Source organism: Lissotriton helveticus, chromosome 6 (genome assembly GCF_964261635.1).
Source record: "Lissotriton helveticus chromosome 6, aLisHel1.1, whole genome shotgun sequence".
Classification (NCBI taxonomy): Eukaryota; Metazoa; Chordata; class Amphibia; order Caudata; family Salamandridae; genus Lissotriton; species Lissotriton helveticus.
In genome coordinates, this window is record NC_136067.1 from 682,051,366 (window position 1) to 682,066,373 (window position 15,008).

General features: G+C 42.6%; 1 pseudogene; it reads right to left on the reverse strand.

Annotated features, from left to right (window-relative positions):
• Positions 1 to 2,016: 2,016 nt before the first annotated feature.
• LOC144762447 (uncharacterized) overlaps positions 2,017 to 15,008 on the reverse strand; it is a 167,248-nt pseudogene continuing 154,256 nt past the window's right edge.

Sequence of the window (15,008 nt, forward strand, 5' to 3'; positions counted from 1 at the left end):
TTAGCCCTTTTTGGCTTGCCTGCTTATCGAAAACAGTTTGCTGGTGGAGTGGTTTCCACTTTTTTGGGTTGTAAGCTAAGGATTGTGCTTGAGGGTGTAACTGTTATCTGGGCTCCCTTGCCTGGGTGTGGCTGGTACAGGTATCTAGAAAATAGCCATGTTTTCAACTGTCTTTGAAGTGTGTATGCTCATTGAGCTTCTAATGCTGGCTGGTAGTGAGTTCCAGAGCTTCTCAGTTTGTACTGAGAATGCAGTGTCTCTTACAGATTGCTTGTGGTAAGGGGTCTGATGACAAGTGGTGCAAGCCTGGAGTGCAGTGTACTGTTTGATTTATATTGCCTGAATGTAACTTGGCAGTATAGCAGTCCTTTTCCTTGGGAGGCTCCATGGACAATAGAGAGTGCCTTGAACATTGTCCTTCTAGCTATAAATATCTAGAGGTGCGACTGCAGGACTGAAGTCATTCGTTCTCTTTGGTGAAGAAGACTTTTGGCAGCATTTTTGGGGAGTTGTATTCTGCGTATAATGAGTCTGAGTGCACCAAAGTATAGGCTCTTGGCATAGTCAGGCTTGGAGATTGCGAGCGTGAGGATGGCTTGCAGGTTTGGGAAGGTGTGACATTGTGGTTTAATTGCATAGAAGGTACTCAGCGAGCGGTTAGCATGCGGCATCAGGGGTAGGTCTTAATCCATTGTAACTCTTAGATTTCTAACTTCTCTTGATGTTGTTAGAGGAGCTTCAAGTTCCTTATGCCTTATTGCAGGAGGCTGATAGCTTTGCCAATGTCCTCATGTCTTAATCTCGGTCTTTGTGGTATTAAGCTTTGAATGGTTATTCATCAACCATGTGTTTATAGCCCAAATGCAGTCACTGAGTTGTGAATTGTAAAGGTCTTTGTACGTATGTGTTCATGAGAGGAGGGCACATCATATATTCCCTGGATGTTGGCTTGAGGCCAAATGGAAGTAACTTGAACCGGTACGGTTGTCTGTCTACCATGAAGAAATATTTTATGCTTTCAAGGGATCAGCAGATGCAATTATGCATTTTCTAGAACATGGGTCTCCAACATTTCCTATAATAAAAGCTACTCCTGATCAATGATAATGGTCCAGAGCTACTAATGCAGTAGTAATCCAATCAGACACAACCATAATAGGGGGCATGCATTGCAGAATTATAGTTTGAAATATATTGAGATAAATAGATGAGGAGTTAAGAATGTAAATAAAATTATACTTAACTATCTATACTTACCTTAATGACGTTGTGGTTGCCAACATACTAGGTATAATATTTTGACACAAGGATATTTAAACATTTTAATTGTTCTAGAACACTGACCACCCCAATGCTTAAGATGGGGCTGCCAATATCAATGTTGCATAGCTGCCAAGGTTTCAGATTCCCATGGGTGACATTTTACAAATTTGAGTGAAATTATGAGTGACGTTTCAACGACTATGAGTGACACTTTCTTGCGAGCAAAAATCATGCAATGAAGACGAGGGAAACTTCTAAATATCAGAAATTACAGTCATTTGAGCAACAAGAAACTCCAAGAACTTCTTGAAACTGCTGCAGGGCACCATAAATGGAAGGTTACTAACCCTATTGCTCCCTCCTGTAACCGAACTATACTGTAAATGAATGCATAACCATGATATTACACAAGTTTTTCAGCAGCAGTACTTTATTAAAGTTCTACGTACATATGCTGACACATGCACAGTTCAATACAAAAATACTTACTGGATACAACAGATTGCATTTGCATAAAATAAATAATATTCTTTTAAAGTCCATATGTACATAATATCTAGACCAAGCACAACACCTGCCCAACTTGACAAACCTAAACAAGGAAAAACACCAAGACCAGCACAAACAGTCCAGTCAGATAATTCACAGTGTCAAGTATTAGAGGCTGACAGTAACCCGCTACTCTCACTAACCTGTATCACCAGGGTTATGGGGACTTATATCTGAAACCAATATAACACACAGGTTGATATTTTACCACAAGCTTCCATGCAATTTGTTGTACTCCCATGTCACAGTTTTTGCCTTCTTTTTCATGTTTTCAGATGGAGAATATTTGTAACATATTTCACCTTGAGGCCTGTTCATTTGAAACATTAATATAGAAGACATTGTTCTATCAAGGGATATTCTTGATTACCCTTGAGAACACCCTTTCTTCATCAGCATTGCTGTGGGGCAACGTAAAGATAAGTTGGGCTACTTTAGATAGAAGAGAAAACTTGCTTCTCTGAGTGCCAACAATAGTCAATTCTGTGACAAGAGAATGCCAAATGATATCCATCCTGTAAGCTACAACCTCACCAGTACCACAGTTTACTTTAATAGCAGCCATTTCTCTTCCATTTGTTGATAGGTCCTGAAAGTCAGTGACCTGGTATTTTGCAAATCCTTGCTCTAAGCAAACTAGGTCCTGCTCTGCAAACGAGGTAGGTTGCAAACCATTCTACTAAGAACAGCACACTACATTTCTCGATAAAGTTAAAGACCTGTGCATGCTTAAGCACCCTGTCATTAACTGGAAGGACTTTTAAAGCATACTTTACACTTTTCTGATGAAAGCTGCGTACTGCTTCAGAGAAAGCTTTCTGGGTTCCTGGCTCAATGTCCCCACTTTCCAGCAAGTTTCTCAACTTTCCCCGCACAATGATGCCAACATACCGACTTGTATCTGGGATCTGGCATTCTTCGGATGCGAAATCAGGCAAACTGGCATCTGGGCTCCCCTTGAATGACTGAATTACATCTACATTAAACACTCTACTAAAGAGCACAACAATTAATTTGATCATGGCATCATACAGGAGGTGAATGACTGGGTCTTCCCTTTGAAGCAAAAGGTTGACATGAACAAAAGAAGGTAACATAGCCTGAAGAAATAAACAGTATACCTCAGTCATAGGGTTCTCAAATCTGTACACAAGTCTCCTTAGCCTGACTTTGCTATTTCTGTCACTGTCTGGTGTTGATAGGAAGTACAAACGCAGAGCAGCAAACTGAAGAATCAGTCTATCCAAACATGTGGACATTCCTAACCACCTCATAGAAATAAATTTCATCATCCGGCGGTAATCAGAAACAACAAATTGGCAGAATTCAGCATGCGCATTCTTACGTTTTGAAGAATAGTCAAACCAGAAGTAGACATCTACAAGCAATTCCTCTATATCAAAATGTTTCAAGCTAGAACAGAAGGCAGAAGCAGCATGGGATGCAGCATTGTGAGCCATGTGGCACAGACAGGCCATAAAATACACATTAGGATTCAAAGAGAGTACTCTAGTTTTAACAGAGTTATGCCTTCCTACATTCACTGAGGCACTATCTACACCACAGCCAATACAATTTTCTCAAGGAATGGAATGCTTTGTCATAATATTAGATACTGCAGTAAATATACCTTTCGCTGTACTTTCCTTCCTTAAACACATGTCAAGAAATTTGCAGCATACCAAACCCTGCTTCGTATAAAAAATGTGTACAGTTACAGGGTTAATTTTTTCAATGCCTTGATCACTGCTACCATCAACACAGACACCAAAAGCTGAGGATGTCATATCAGCCACTACGTCAGTCAACAACTCTGGTGCAATGGCATAATTTAATACACAGGTTGCTTTTGTTCTTGCACAAGCCTAACCCTGCTCAATTTTAGAGTATGGGAAACATGTCCTTATGAGATGGTCCAAATGATCAGCAGCAGCAAAAGGTATATTATGCTCTTCCAAAAATCCTGTGAATTGTATTTCCGCCTCTTTGGCAAGAAGGTCTTCGCTGGAACTCTTCATTGACATGTAGCCAGAGATGGGCTTAATTTTAATCTTTGTGCCTTGAAGAGATGAATGAACTTTACCGCTAATATGGCGTTTCAGACCAAACTCTCCTTGATGCTCACAGGAGACCATCTTCTCCCAAATCAAGCAGCGGAAGGAATACGGATCGGTCTTAACAGGAACAATGATCCCTGCAGTTAAAAAGAATTTCCAAAATTACGATTGTACCCTACAAGTTTTAACCTATGATAATTTTAAAATCAATAACAAACACAGAATGCCTACACCCACTTTTTTTAATAAAAAGAAACAACTTATTTAGAGCGAAAGGGCAAACAAAAATTATTTTATGTTTGACCTGGTATTTTATTTATACCTATCTACTTCAGTTTATTTCAATTATTTTTTATATGATTTATACAGAAAAGGAAAGAACAAATACATTCAATATATTTCAATTGGACCTGTACAAAACTATTTACAAGACAAAAATATATACATTTCAAATATACAATTATCATACATTCTACACATAATACCCAATACAAACAAAGAAAATTAGAAAAAACATTTTCCAATGGAACTAATCTATATCCATGAAAAAAGGAAAAGGGACTGGCCACAGCCAGTTTGAACGCATGGTGTTATAAATTGCTCCTTCGGATGACGCGTTTCTAGTCCAAGGAAACCAGTTCCTGGACTTTCATCAGGGCTTTGTCACTTGTCTGTCAATATCTGGAATCCTGGCCTCTTTCGATGTCTTCGGACTCAGGCAAGGCTATTCTGTACACTGTTGTGCTATTTGTTAGAATAGAGGACAATACCACCTCTCTTGGGAAAGATTCAATCTCAGTCATGGCTGTGTATCCACTTATGGTCCCTTTTATTAAGCAGAATCTTATTCTAGAAAATGCACGACGAATCTCATTCCTAATCGCTCAATGCTGAGTCCCCTCACCGAGCGCTTGAAGCGCAGACCGTACAGTGTTTCCTGTGTCTTCTCGTGGCTTTTAACACACGCGTGTCCTCAAAGGTTGCACCTGTTTACAGCAACTCCACTGTAACGAATTCACTAGCTTCTGGTATATAATAAGGGTCCAGCCTCCCCCGCCCCCTATATGGGCCTACCTCCTTAGCTTTTCAAAATTTTAAAATCAAAGCACTAGTGCATACAGTGGCTAGGCTGCTGCTCACAAGCACCTTCTGACCATGCATTACGCTGGCTGCTGCAGTGCAACACAAAAAGTCTATGCTATGCATTATGACATTTGTTGAGGGCTGACTAGACACGGTTTAGAAAAGGACACCATGCAGTGAATTGAGCATACCAGGACCTCCATTCCACTGACCTAAAATAGAGAAGTCCAGTTCATCAGAGTGTAGCACCCATGAATGAAATGTAATCTGTGCAGAAAGAGAAACTTAAATTGCCAGGAACACACGTGTGAGAGCCTTTACTAAAATTTTAGTCTCTCAATACTTGATGCACATAGTAGAAAATATACACTATTCCTATAATAAAAGGGAAACAAACATATCAAAACAGTTGGCCTTGTAGTCTTCTCACAACGGATAACACAAAACCTAGGTTGCAGCATGGTGTAGCAAAAATAATATACAAGGAAATAGATATGCCATTGTCCACACACTTTAAAGTATATAACCTTATTAGACTACCTTTGTATTGCTCTGCTTGCATCCAGGACAGGTCGAATTTAGCTCGATAGTACCGTGCCCCAGATTTCTTCTTGCTAGATTTCCTTTAGCTAAAAGCAACCTTTCCCTTTTTGGAAGTCATAGCTGAAGTGCAGGGCTCGCTGTCATATGTATCAGACATTATTCTGCCAAGACAGGGAAAGGAAACATGATTATGACCAATGGAGATAAAGCATGGTTTTGCCTATCCAAAATGCGGTCACAGTGAAGCTGCAGTCCAGCATATATATAATAAACTTTATTGCGTGATTAACAAAAATATTTGCAATGACTCTTTAAAAAAACATTGGAGTAGATACATGATCAAGAGTTTTACAAAAACAGTTAAAAACAATAAAAGAGAGTTAAAAATATGGACAAAAGATCCGTGCAAACTGTTGCAATACATTGTGTTTGTAAAAAAAGAGCAGTTCAAGATTTACTAAGTCTTTGTTAGTCAAAAAAGAGTTTTCTTAAGATGCAAAAGCAGGTCTTTTTGAGACAAGTTCAATCGCTGGCTTCTGGATTTTGGATTGTGTTGACTGTTTTCATGAAGCGCACTAGACTGCAGGCTAATTGGATATCTTCTCCCTTGAAGCTGATCAACAGGGCTTGTCTGCGAGTTCGCACACCATTTTGATTCCAGAGCTGTGTTAGTTGGCCCCTTCGGGCTCTGTCTAGAGCTTGGCAGCTACATAACAAGTGCAGAACATCCTCCATTGGGTTGTCGCAAAGCCTGCAATTGGAATTAGATTCCAGGCGTTTCCATGGGGGGAGATGTACTTTTGACAGAATTATCCCCATCCTCAGCCGCAGGAAATCTTCCTTCACCTTCCTTGAGAAGCTGGTACTGAGGTATGGCTGAGGTAGGGCGCTAGTGTAGCCTTGAATCACGAACCACCCATGTGATCTCCTAATTAGTGCTGCTTTGTCTTCTTCCATGGTAAGAATTTTCACTGCCTTGTTGACAAGGCGCTTGAAGCACTTGTGTGAGCAGCTCGAGTGCCAGAGGTCTTTTAATGCAAGGGATTTTATAGCTGCTTGAAGGTAGGCCGTGGCGGGGGATCCCTTGTTTGTCTCCTGCTCTTTCCAAAGGTGGACGTTCAAGGAGTCTGGATCAGCGTTCTTTATTTTGTGCCAGCATTTTGCATATTCGACTTTACGTGCAATTTGCTGCTTCTGTAATCCAAACTCCAGCCTTAACTGTGCTGGGGCGGTGTATGGGGGAGTGAGAAGAGTATTCGGAGTGTTTTACTGACCACATTGTCTAGAGTGACCTCGTCTCTCCCTCTCATACATTCACTGCCATATGTTATTGATGGTAACAGTTTTGCGCGAAATATGTCCAGCAAGGGGATTAAGTTTGGGCCCGCTATTTTGTTCTTGATATTTTTTGAAGCGATGGCCAGTGAAATCCCTCTGTTTTTTATTGTTGTTGCATGTCGCTGGAATGAGCCGTTGGAATCAAAAATTATCCCCAGATATTTATATTCTTTAACTGTTTCCATTTTGAGGTCATGCAGAGACCATTGAAATGTTTGCTTTTTTGATTTTTGATTAAAAACCATCACCTTCGATTTTTCCATGTTTATGGTCAGGCCGTTTTTATCGGAGAATGTACTTGTTGAGTTGATAAGATGTTGCAGGCCTACTGGGGTGTGGCTGATTAGTATCAGATCGTCTGCATATAATAAGTTCGACAGTGTAAGACCCTCTAGCTTTGGGGCGTGATGGTTGCAGTTGTCCAGATCTTTAGAAAGGTCAGACATAAAAAGGTTGAACAGGGTCGGTGCAAGGACGCACCCGTTTCAGTCCTTTTGTGGTTGGGATTTCTTTTGATAAACAATTGCCGGCCCCCAGTTTTATTCGGAACCAGGTGTCTGAATGTAATAAGATCAATACATTGAGCAATTTGGAGTCCACCTCCCACTTTGAAAGTTTTGACCACAGTTTCCCTCTGTCAATGCTATCAAAAGCATCTGAGAAGTCGATGTAGCACGCATATAATGTTTTTTTATGTTTAATGGCAGCATCTATATCAGCAGGGAGAGGGCTAGAATGTTTGTCGAGGTTCCTAGATTTTTTTGGAATCCAGTCTGGTTGATAGGGATTAATTTTTTATTTGATGCCCAGGAGGTTAGTTCTTCCAAGAGTAGCCCTGAAAAATATTTTGCATCTATATCTATATGAGTCTGTAGTTCTTGGCCTCATTCTTGTTGCCTTTTTTATAGATAGGTGATATTATTGAACCCCTCCAGGAGGACGTAAATTGTTCAGCCTTCCAGGTTTCTACAAAGAGCGGAAGGAGTTGTTCAGCCCAATAGGTTGGATCTTGTTTATAGACAATGGGAGGGATTCCATTTGGGCCTGGGGCTCCCTCCTTCCGTCCTTTCGCAATACGTCCCTTCAGTTGGTCAATCGAACTTGGGAAGTTGGTGTCCACAGCTAGGGGCTTTAGGGCCGTCGGGATCGGCATACAGAGTTCCGGATTTCGATGGCCCATGCTTGGTATTTCATCATTAAAGTGTTTGGGCAGATAGTTTACCCAGGATACCTCTGTGATGTGGGAGTTTACTCCAGGGGCATTCGGATTATCTATTTTATTAACGGTTTTCCAAAATCTTGCACTGTTATTATTTTTTGAATCATAGAGAAGTTTTGACCAGGTGTTTTCCGCGGCTTCTTGTTTGATTCGCCACCGGATTTTATTCTTTTTGCACTTTAGTAATCTCAATTTAGACACTGAGTCATTGTCACTCCCGTCTTTCCGCAGCTCACGAAGTGTTCTGTTGATGGCTGTTTTTACTGCCCTTAAATTAGGGGTTATAGAGGATTGAGGGTAATTTTATGGGTTGCTTGTCGGGCTGGGCGATGTTTTATTTTGGCATATCCGTACGTCGGTTTCTTTGGCGGCGTTAAGCTTAGTGTTCTTTAGGCCAAAGGATTTCAAGAAGGACTCCCAGGCGAGTATTTTGTTATCGTTCAACTCAGCAGCTCTTTCCCAGCACAACTTTGCTTCTTGCATTAATCGAACTGGGTCGCTAGTGTTGCACTTAATTCTATTGCATTTTGCTGAGGTCGTTAGCTTTGGGACATTTGCTGGAAATGTTAGCACAGTGTCTTGTGCCCTCAGTGTCAATTCTTGCGGGAGGTGGTCGCTGCAGTCAAATATTCAGATTTTAAAATCTTGTACTAATGCGAACAGAGAAAAAGACAAGAAGGTGTAGTCGATCGCCGATGATGTGATCGAGTTGTGGAAGGTTGCTGCTTGGGGACGATCCCCCAGCGATCGCCCATTTACCGAAATCAGACCGAAATTAGTTAGGTCTTCTGTTAAGCTTTTTGATAAGTTTGTTTGTTTGCCCCAAGGGCCCTCTTCCAGAGGTGGGATCCCCCTGACATGCAGATAATCTTCCATTGGATAGTTCTTCCCTGATGATTTTGAAAGGAACATATTAAAGTCTCCTGACACAATAAGGTTCGGATTGTCTACTTCCGTTATTAGTTTGTTCAGTTCTGTCACCAGGGCAGTGGCGCCGTTTTTTTTTCCCTTTGGGTGCAGATAGGTATTAACCAGGATAAGTACTTGCCTATTGGAACCCGGTGTTGATATTTCCAGCTGGACTGCAGTGATCCCGTTTTCAGTTCCCGAAATGTTTTTATTTAACAGTTCTTTTACGTGGTTTATTGTTTGTATCAAGGTGTATATCGTTAAACCACCTTTCTCATGACTGAATTTTGAGGTTTTCCTTGCTGGGAGGTGGTATGTTTTAAAGCCCTGAAGATGGAGCGGTTCTGCTGACCAGGTTTCTTGTAACAGTATTAAGTCATACTGCTGAAAATATAGCAATAGATCCTTGTTGGTAATTTTTGCTCTTAGACCGTTTATGTTCCAAGAACACAATTTAAGCGACCGATTTGTATTTGGGGGGTACCGAAACGCTCTGCAGATTGTCATTGGCTGCACTGTCTGAAGTTAATTATTTTTGCGATCCAGTCCCATTCTTGATTTTGGGTCGGAAGACCGTTGATTTTTTGCAGAGGGGGTGCACCAACCTTTCGTTCGATTGAGCTTCCTCGTGCTCCTCTCAGTATAGATTTTATGGGAATGTCTGGACGGCGTTTGCTCAAAGTCAAGTTAGTATTTTCTTGGATATTGCGGAGTAATGGAGCTGGATAGTCTGGTTTGAAGAATGGTTTGATTCAAATCCCCCATGCTTTTAATTGGTTTTCCTCTCAAGATTTTTTTCGCCGATTCTCCAGAGATTCAGACTGTTTTTGTTATTTCCTGCTCTGATAAATGTTTGAGAGTGATGAATTCAACAGCCTCCAGATCTTGAGTAGTTAGCATAGCTAAAGATGTCATAGAGTTCAGAACTCGTAAGATATTCCTTCGATTTAAAATATCTTTGCGGCCTTTGGATCTATAGTCAGGAATGAAGAGTATTGTTTTGGGCTCTTCGTAGTTGGTGGCCTCCTGCCGCTGTTCTGGATTTAATGCCCATTCTATGCTCTTGCAGTTACTGTGTTCTTGAGAGCTTTCTTGAGGGTTTAGCTCTCTTAGGGTCGGCTGTTGATACCCGTGCTGTATTCTTGCAATTGCTGTAGACTAAAGGCACTTGCTCATTTTGCGTCAGCTGACCCAAGTTGGCTGTTGGGTCACAGGGTTCGTGATTGTTGTTGTCCTACCTTTGGCCCGGTATTAATTCTAGGGCTGTGCTTTGGATTGATCCTGGGTTTTGCTCTCTCTGGATCAGGGGTTCCTTGTCCAAAATTGTGTTGGGTTAGTTTTTCCTTGCTAATGAGGAGATACAGATGACGGAATTCCAAGGATTAGTTCCTCCAGTCGATTGTTCCACCAGGTTGTCCGCTGTTTGTAGTCTCATTGACTTGATGTGGAAGGGGTTTTTTGTACACTTGCTTATCGCCCCCAAGACATCTTGTTCACGAGCTTCTTCAGCTGATCCTCTTATAAAATCAGCGTCTGTTGCTTTATTCTTGGCAGACATTGCCTCTGGGCTTATTAAGAGCAGGGGAGGTTGGAGGGCTTTCCCTTGACCTTTTGCTTAAATCGTCCTTAGTGCCTCTTTGTTCTTTCTCTAATTCCGGCAGCAATTTGTTTGCTTGTGGGAAGCATGTCCTTATAGAGCCCATCTTGTTTCTCCCTTTTCTCTTCATTTTTCTTCTTTTTTTAGCAGAATTTTGTTTGTTGCATGTATATTCCCCGCTTTCTGCATTGGCGGACGGCACTCTGGTTGAACTCTGCTGGTTTTCGTCATGCCGGAGCTTAGGCACCCCACCCGTTTGTTGTGAGTTCTGTTTGTTCAATTCCTTAGGGTGATTAGGTAAGTTGTTTGAGGCCGTTGTGACGTTGGGAATAACCACCGATTGGGTTTTTTCCGTTATCTCACAATCTGGGTTTTTTCTTTCCTTGCTTGCTACTGCCCATGCTGCTCTGTGGGAGTTATTTATAGATTTTATGTCAGTTAGGAGCTCACTCATTACATCTGGTAAAGATGATATTTTATCAATGATTGAGTAACAGGTGCAGCTTGCTGGGTTGATTGTGGTTTTTGATTGAACTTTTTTGATCAACTCGTTCAAATCTAATAGCTTGGTGTCGATGTTAATGACGTGGGTCGTTAAGCGGGTTAGCAGATTTAATTGGATATCCACCTTGTCCGAGTGGTATTCCATTGCTTTTGTCGTGAGGTTCATGGTGTTTAACAGTGATGCCCAGAGACCGCTCTCTTCTGTGTTTAGAGTCTTTGTGGAATCAGCCGTTTTGATTTCTGTGTCATGAGGAAGCGTGACACCTTTTCCCTGGGCAGGTGTGTCCGCCTTTTTCTCCCATTCTTCAGTTGTCAAGGGGAATGCGCTGTTTACTAATGCTAACCCCGAGTGCTGAGTAATAGTTGAAACCGAAGGTCTCCCTTGAGATAAGGTGTTTGACTCCAAAGCAGCGGTGTGTGCGAGTCTTGCTGGCACATGCTGGGTCGTATTTGGACCAAGATGATTTGTTTGGTGTAAGCTATTTAAATCCAAAGCCAGATCAGGGGACTCCCACTGTGATTTTGTTACTGAGGTGGAGTGGAATGAGTAGTTTGGAGAGGATGGATGTTCTAAGTACTCATTGAGAGAAGGCTAAATGCCGGTTATTCACGACTGTGATTTCGTGTCTTTTAAAGAGCGTCAATTGTGCTTTTTGTGCCTTTTATGCTTTAAGCACTGCGCTGCATTGCGTTGCATAACACTTACGGAACAGCAGAGCTGTGATGCTGGGGTGGAGCTGCTCGCTTTCCTCAGTCTGCTCTCTAGCGCCACCAAAACTGTGCTACTCCGTCAATTGTGGCTGTTGTAGCTCTTGTGGCTGTTGGCCATTGACTTTTAGCGGGCAAGAGGGGAGTGATATAGCAGTGATGCGGTGAGGGGCTGGGAGCAGCCTTTGGTCCACGAGCTAAGCTTTGCCGATGGTAGCCGGCGTTTTGGCAGCGTTTGACGGCACCACAGCTCAAGACACTCTCAAGACACTCTCGTCACGCTCATCGCTCTGGTCGTCACTCTGGTCACTCTGGTCACAAGCGGGGGGGACACGGCGGGGGACTCGGCGGCTCACCATCCCTTCCCACGCATTGCCGGTACCTCCGCCGCCGCTCCACTACCACCCTCCGCTCCGCACTGGTGTCACTCTGGTGTATCTGGTGGGTCTGGTGGATCTGGGGGCTCGGCTGCTGGGGGCTCTACTGCTGCTGCGTCACTGTGGCCCTGGGTCAGGGGTCAGGGGGCGGCTCACCTTTCGTGCCGCGTCGCTCACCTCGCCCTGCCAAAGCCGCCGCTCCTCCGCCTCTGCTCGCCCCTCTGGCTCTTTATGCCGAGCGCTGCTCTGCTCTGCAGCGGGTTCGTGCGGGCTTATGCGGGTTACTGCGGCAGCTTCTCCGGACCCCGGATCAGCTGGTGACCGCCGAGAAACACACAAGCAGGCAGTTATCCCCCGCAGCCTCCCTCCAGCCTGGGACGCACCGGGTCCTCAGATCACCCGGTATCGCGGCTCCACGGTGCTCGGAGCTGAAGCCGGGCACTTCCCAGCTACAGCTACTTGACTCCGGCACCGACACCCTGCAGCGGGTCAGGGCACGAGGCTCCAGGGATTCGCTAACAGACCGTCGCCGCCGGAAAAAATCCTTCCCTCTCGTGGCTCCTCTCGTGGCTTGTGGTCAGCGGCTTGTGGCGACTGCAGCTCTCTCTGCTCAGTGCAGCTGTCTATTCCAGCAGGTGCTGCCTCCCAAATGAATCTATGATGCCCCTGAGCTCCCTGTTTTTAACCAGATAAGGACACAGTTTTGACTGTTCACAACTATCTGGCATAATTAAAAATCTCTTTTTTCATACAAGTCAGCCAGCCACTAATATGTTCGGACCTTCTGAAATACTAAATTATGCCCTTTCGCCAATACTGTGTCTATACCTGAGGAACACAGCCAAAGACCAATTTTAAGAGTTTAGGGGCATATTATCAAGCAGGGCGTTAAAAAGTATCTCCGTTCAGAAAACTGCAGTTAAAGCGGCGATAATGGGCTTGATAATATGGCCTTGTGAATTCCAATAGAAACCCATGTTCTGGTGTGAATATGGGCTTCTATTGGAATTCTCCAGGGTATATTATCAAGCCCATTATAGCTGCTTTAGCAGCAGTTTTCTGCCGCTAAAACAGCGATAATTTTAACGCCCTGCTTGATAATATGCCCCTTGGTACTCACAGTCCGCTGATGTGTCACTGACTGTTCTGCTGTGCAGTGGCTGATCCTGTCCAGTGTAGTCAGTCCTACAAAGATTTCTTGGGTCACTCAAGCACTGACACTGCAAAGATGGTTGACTTTGAATATCTATAAAAAGTACGCAAAAAAAAAATTAGAATTTACTGGTCCAGATTTATAATGAAGTACTCAATGCAGTATTATAACCCAGAATGTACTATAGCAATACAAACCAACATTTCAATATGCTGGAACCACTGGGTTGAAGTCTGAGCTATATTAAGCCTGTGCATTGTTCCCAGCTACTGCTCCTCCAATTCTCAGCTCCCACTGTACCACAGCTCAAAGGCAACGAGAGAAAAACACCAGTTAATATGACCACACATCAAATAACACCACAATACCAAGTCAGCTAGCCAGAGAGTATAAACGTTAATTTGCACAGACACAATATGCTTTAAAGAAAACTCACCACAGGATTGCTGTGTTATTAAAGTGCTGAGCATCACTGTGATGGCAGGCTTACAATCATGGAGTACTCGGCTTGTTTTATTTAGCCAACACACTGCATTATTGGGACTTCTGTTTTTTGTTTACCATATAGAAACAGGCAATATTAAACTTTACCAAAACCAGCCATGCTTATGGGGTAGACAAGCAGGTACGCTCAAACTATTGAAAAATCTGCGTCAAAGTAAGAGTACAATGTACTTCTGCAGGCCCTCTCTTCTCACAATTAAGCATTTATAGAAAATCCTTAAGTTCTGTACCTTATCAAAGAAGACGGTATACACAAGTTTCAGCATAAAAACTTTGTCTCTGCAGAACTTTAACAAGAGCAAGTATAGGTTGCAATGGAAGGGTAGCCTGTAACATGATTAACCACAGCCTTAGGACACAGTTGATGGACCAGATAGTTGCTTCTTTTTACACGTTTGCAGGATAGCAGGCCTTAGGACACTTATAGAAACTATGTGACCTCCACTTCTTTAGCTCAGGTGCCATGCACAGAAATTCCACAAGTAAGGAAAGGATTATTCAGTGTGAAATGCAGTAAGTCACAGCTAACCTCAAAATACACAGTTCTGATAAAAAAAAAACATGTTGTTCATGATCTTTTGTGAAAACGGTCAGTAGACAAAACACTCATGTTGCTGCATGACTCCCTTATTCAACAGTTATCTTACATTTGTTCTTTTAATGAAAAATCCTGGGTACACAAATTCAGCCCCAACAATAACATCATTTTAACAAAGCGTCGTCAAGGGGAGCGCCAGGTGCAACCAGGACAAAAGTTCCAAATAACAAGTAAACAAAACAGGCCTCATGATCTGGTTGTGAAAAGCAGTAACACAGCTAAACTCAAAATACACAGTTCTGGTAAAACATGTGGTTCATGACCTTTTTTGAAAACTGTCACTAGACCAAACACTCATCTTGCTGCAGCATTATTCACCAGTTATCGTGAGATTTGGTATTGCATGAAAACTCCTGGGTATACAAATTCAGCCTACACATCTTTTAAACACAGCAGCACCCTCAAGGTGAGCGCCAGGACAGAACTCTCAAACACAAGTAAACAAAACAGGTTTCATGATCTGGTTGTGAAACGCAATAACACAGCTAACCTCAAAATACACAGCTCTGAGAAAACATGTGGTTTATAATCTTTTGTGAAAACTGACACGAGACAAACCAATTGCATATTGTTGCAGCATCATTCACCAGTTATGTTGTCATTTTT